Here is a 6,170-nt window from a genome sequence, read left to right as displayed (position 1 = left end):
CAAACTAACAAGTGGGGATGAGAGATGGTATTTGATCACATACTGTAAGCAGCCTTTGTTGACCTGGGTGAGAGGAGTGATCAAAGTAGGGCTGAAAAGATCATTATTTTACATCTGTGCATTTTCACTCACTAAAAACCAAACTCAATCTCAGTCAGACTGTGAGATGTTTAGTTCTGATCTGAGCCAAGATGATGGAAGCCTTTTGGTCAAGAAGAAAGATATAAAACCACTCTGTGTGTTTGTTAACACTGGTTTCAAGGAGTAAATAATTATATTGACCAAAAATAATTGTGTCTTTTTTTGCCATACTCGAGCAGCCCTTCATTATTTTGACCTGATGGTGGCGCCAGAGGATCAAGGTCATTGGAACACTTGGTTAGGGTTAATCTCCCAGGAATCATGAATGCACTGATCAAGTTTCATGACAATCTGTCCATTACATTTTGACACATCTTGTGTCCAAGTGGAGAGTTTGGCCAAAAGATGGCGCCAGAGGAAAGGCCATTCTAGGATTAATCTCTGCAGCATTAAAGTATTTTTATCTCTCTAATCAGATAGTAATTGCCTTCATGTCTGACGTCTTCCTCCAGAAACACATTGCTACAGGAAGGAAAAGGACCATATAAGGTTGTGTTTGTTGTTAGTTAATTAGTTCCCAGTTAGTTAGTGTGAGTGGGGTTGTTTTTAAGGACAGGATGGTCCCCAGACTCTGCCTGGGTTTTGGGCTGGTGTCGCCTGGGACCTGGGAGAGTGAATACCAGGAGAGTCACCAGAAAGAAACTCGCCTGGGCTGATGGTTTATGCCTTTTGATTGATTGATTGATGATTGATTGATTGATTGATTGATTGATTGATTGATTGATTGATTGAGGTATTTATTAGAAGTTTTGGATAGGAAAAGGTACAGTTTCATGACAGTACAGTTCACTGGTACAATGTCAACTAAAAGGAAACTCGGGTAAGGCAAGGCTTATTTGTTATTTTCCATTGAGATCCTTAATATCCTTATATACCTCGGTAAACTATGCCTAAACGGTTAAACCTAACCCTATTCCTAACCTTGACCTCAGTAAAGCGGTGCCAAAACCTAACCCTATTCCTAATCTTAACCTCAGAAAGATATGTGTAATCCTCAAGTTTATTTCTAACCTTATTCTCAGTAAAACAAAAAGAAGAAGGCGACTCTACCGGTTACTGGGACAGTAACCACACTCTGTTAGTGTGGTTGTTGTCCTGGGACAGTGACCACGCTCTGTTAGTGTGGTTGCCGTCCTTTTAAACAAAACACATAACTTACACTAGTGGTTTCCAAGCCTTTCAGCTCAAGACCCAAAAGAGAAATTAGACGTTTACCCAGGACCCATACTAGTGGAAAATAGTCGATCTACAAGCTCACAAAGTGGCACTAAGTGCCCCCTTGTGAGCTTGTAGATCTGCTAATTTCACTACTTCTTAAATGTATATTTTTTAAGATGTGTTTCATTAGAGGTTTGCATAAGAAAGGGTACAGTTTCATGACAGTACAGTACACTGGTACAAGGTCAACTAAAAGGATACACCTTAAAAAAGCCTATGGCTTGTTTCAATTGAGATCCTTTTCTTTTCTTTTTGAGCGGTGGTCACAACGCTCCTATACGTGGCCGTGTGTGTGGGTCTGTCTGTCTGTTTGTCTGTCTGTCTGTCTGTCTGTCTGTCTCCGGGTATGTAGCCTGCAGTAACCTTTTCTGACGTGACCACACATGTTAAGGGAGGGGCGCTGTTGTTCAGGATAGGCCAGAGATAGGCCAGGCACACTCACACACAAACACACACAGGACACACACACACACACACACACACACACACACACACACACACACACACACACACACACACACACACACACACACACACACACACACACACACACACACACAGGGGGCACACACACACACACACACACACACACACACACACACATACACACACACACACACACACACACACACACACACACACACACACCACCGCTCAGTTCACACGAGTGTGATTTTTTAACTCATATCAGCCTACAATAGCAGCAAGGTGTGTGGAGGTAAGGATAGGCTTTGTTTTCATTCACCAGTTTCTAGTAGCAGCCTCCTCTAAGTGTCTTTTCAGTGCTGATATAATATTATATTGTCAGTGCATAATTATACGACAACAACAAAAAGGAAAATAAAACAACAACAACATTACCTTCTCCCAGAATGTCTCCTGGTAGAAAACACACTTTCACTCTCTTTCCACAGACTGTTGTGCAACGACTCTCTCTCCTCCACAAAGCTTTGTGAGTGAAAAGCTCTAATATTGTATTTATAACACAGTGAAAAGCTCTATTATTGTATTTATAACACAGTGAAAAGCTCTATTATTGTATTTATAACTCAGTGAAAAGCTCTATTATTGTATTTATAACACAGTGAAAAGCTCTATTATTGTATTTATAACGCAGTGTTCGTTCACTCTCTGCTCTGTTTACGCTGTGTTTCAACCCGGACGAGAGAGAGGGACGGAAACGCTTCCCGTCCTCCCCTCTATCTTGTCCGTGTTGAAACACAGTGCACGGCCCCGAAGTTCCCCGCAGAAGTAGACCTAGCAGAAATGCTGCTTTAGATCATAAACAAACTGGAAACATTATTTTAACCAAACACAAACAAACTCCCAATGAATTATAATGTAGTAGACCTGAATATCACACTTTATGTAAACTAATATACAATGAATTAGAATGTAGTAGACCTGAATATCACACTTTATGTAAACTAATATACAGTGAATTATAATGTAGTAGACCTGCCATGAATATCACACTTTATGTAAACTAATATACAATGAATTATAATGTAGTAGACCTTCCATGAACATCACACTTCATGTAAACTAATTACCTTGGGATAATAAATGTATCTATCCATCTATCTATCTATCTATCTATCTATCTGTCTATCTGTCTGTCTGTCTATCTGTCTATCTATCTATCTATCTATCTATCTATCTATCTATATCTATCTATCTATCTATCTATCTATGTATCTAATATACAATGAATTATAATAGTAGACCTGAATATCACACTTTATGTAAACTAATATATAATGAATTATAATGTAGTAGACCTGCTATGAATATCACACTTTATGTAAACTAATAGCCTTGGCTCAAGAAAGACTATGATTGATTGATTGATTGATTGATTGATTGATTGATTGATTGATTGATTGATTGATTAATGTATTAGAAGTTTGCAATAGGAAAAAGTACAGTTTCATAACAGCACAAACCACTAGGCCTATAGTACAAGGTCAACTAAAAGGAGATGCTGGTAAGCTTTACGGCTTATTTACACAGGAACCACTTTATGTAGGCCTGAGTGTCTAATGGACCCTTACAGGTCCTTGAGGGTCCTCTCAACAAAATTAAATGGTTTTAATATTTTATTAATCATTTAATTTAAATGATTATTTTACTGTCTTTACGTCAATGGTTCTCACACAGGACCCCACCTGCACGTACAGGCTTACTGTACAGGACCTGTAAGGTCAGTGACTGTCAATAATACCCTGTAATAGTTCATTTTCTTCTGTAATTAATCATAATATTCCTGGAAACGTAAAGAAAGGATGGGTTCCACACTTCCACTTTTAGTAAACCTATGAAATGAGCTCAGTGCGGTGCTTCTCAAACTGGGGTCCAGGGACCCCCAGGGTTCCTCCAGTGGGTTCTAAATGGACCCTTACAGGTCCATGTGTTTCCATTTATTCATTCTCCAGAACCAACCACTCAGTTCAGTCAGTGTGTTGGTGTTTGCGTGACTTTTATCATTGACATATTATCATTGTGGTCACTGAAGTGCTGTTACCCAACTTGACCAACAGGTGGCATCTCAGTGCAGCATCATGTGGCAACAAAAACAGATAGTTATTGTAGAAGAGGCATATTTGTCATTAGTAGTAATACTGTGCCATAGGTTTGTGTGTTGTTGTTTTTTTCTTCTTTTTTTCCCAGTTTTGTATCTGTCTATGGTAGGGGTCTTCAACATTTTCAGGCCAAGGAAAGGACCCCTTAGTTGTGAGAGAGGTGAAGCAGGGACCCCCACAACATTATCATAGATTCCATATAGGCCTAGTTATATTGTTTGACAGCACGATCATCAGTGTATTTTGGATTCATGTCAATTTGTGTTTTTAGATAGTTAACCACTTGAATGGTCAACACTTAGTAAACTTGACCTTTCACTATGTACTTAGTCTGCTCTTTTTCCCCTCCAAAGCTATTTGCAGAAAATAGTCGATCTACAAGCTAAGCTCACAACATTGTGAGCTTGTAGATCTGCTACTTTTGTCTAAAGTTCTCAGAATATAGACACAGGTTCAAGTGGTTAATATAAAAAAGGATAAAAAAAGCTTCTATCACACAAAGATTTGGAGGACCCCCTGTAGTAACTCTGACCCTGCCCTGGTCTATGGACCCCCAGGTGTGGTTATAATATGTTTTGTATGTGTCTATGGAGTTAACATTACTCTAACAGACCCCCAGGTGTGGTTATAATATGTTTTGTATGTGTCTATGGAGTCAACATTACTCTAACAGACCCCCAGGTGTGGTTATAATGTTTTGTATGTGTCTATGGAGTTAACATTACTCTAACAGACCCCCAGGTGTGGTTATAATGTTTTGTATGTGTCTATGGAGTTAACATTACTCTAACAGACCCCCAGGTGTGGTTATAATATGTTTTGTATGTGTCTATGGAGTCAACATTACTCTAACAGACCCCCAGGTGTGGTTATAATGTTTTCTATGTGTCTATGGAGTTAACTACTCTAATAGACCCCCAGGTGTGGTTATAATATGCAAATATGTAACCCCCTATGCCCCTGTGCATTTTTGGTTTATTCCTGATGGCTGCCTCTGAGTCAAAAGGCCCAATCAAAATACACCTCTTTAGTGACACACTGAAAGGAGACGGTGTAGGAGAGACAGACAGTACCAAAAAGGTTTGCTGCGCCGGCCGTGACGTAATTTTGTAGTCAGACCTCCAAGCAGATTTATTGTCATTATCTGTCCCTCGCTATTTCAACAGATCCGAGACAAAAATAACGACTAAAGTATAATTCTACCACTTTCCTTTCAACAACAAAGAGAAGAAAAATGTGTAAATGGTAAAAATAGTAAAATGATTCGCTTTTTTGGGGGGCAAAAGTTCTCCTCTGCCTACAAAATGATGTCAGACGTAACAGCCCCGAGCTGTGTGTGTGTGTGTGTGTGTGTGTGTGTGTGTGTGTGTGTGTGTGTGTGTGTGTGTGTGTGTGTGCGTGCGTGCGTGCGTGCGTGCGTGCGTGCGTGCGTGCGTGCGTGCGTGCGTGCGTGCGTGCGTGCGTGCGTGCGTGCGTGAGTACTTCCCCTCTGTCTCAGCTTTACCGCACGGGAAGTGAAAGCCGTTGCAAACAGGAAGTGGGAGAGCTTGCATCTTGTGTCTTTGCCTTTGAGGAGAAAAAGGAAAATGGTGCATTAATAAAGCGCCTTTATCCAAGGTGCTTTAAGCATTACATTCACCCATTCTCTCTCTCTCTCTCACACACACACACACACACACACACACACACACACACACACACACACACACACACACACACACACACACACACACACACACACACACAGAGAGAGAGACACACACACACACACACACACACACACACACACACACACACACACACACACACACACACACACACACACACACACACACACACACACACACACACACACACACACACTCATTCACACACTGATGGCAGAGGAAACCATGCGCAGCACCAACCTGCTCACTGGGAGCAGTTAGGGGTTCAGAGTCTTGCTCAAGGACACTCTAGACTGGTTCCAGACATCAGTCATTGCTGCTAACGTGTCTTTCTCTTTGTGGGCGGGCCTGGTGTCCTTGTCATCAAAACTCAGGTCAAGCGCATGATTGATTTGAACCAATCACGAGACATAATCGTTGGCCCACAGTTGGTTCCAGGAGAAATGAAATACACGCTTTCAGTTCCTCCACAGACAAATTCCGTTCTTGGTCTATTTTCATCCTTCACATGACAAAGTTTGAGAACCGCTGATATAGCAACATAGGTTTTTTTTTTTCTTCT

The sequence above is a fragment of the Nannobrachium achirus genome (genome assembly GCF_963921795.1).
Source record: "Nannobrachium achirus genome assembly, chromosome: 10".
Classification (NCBI taxonomy): domain Eukaryota; kingdom Metazoa; phylum Chordata; class Actinopteri; order Myctophiformes; family Myctophidae; genus Nannobrachium; species Nannobrachium achirus.
This window is presented reverse-complemented; position numbering follows the sequence as displayed.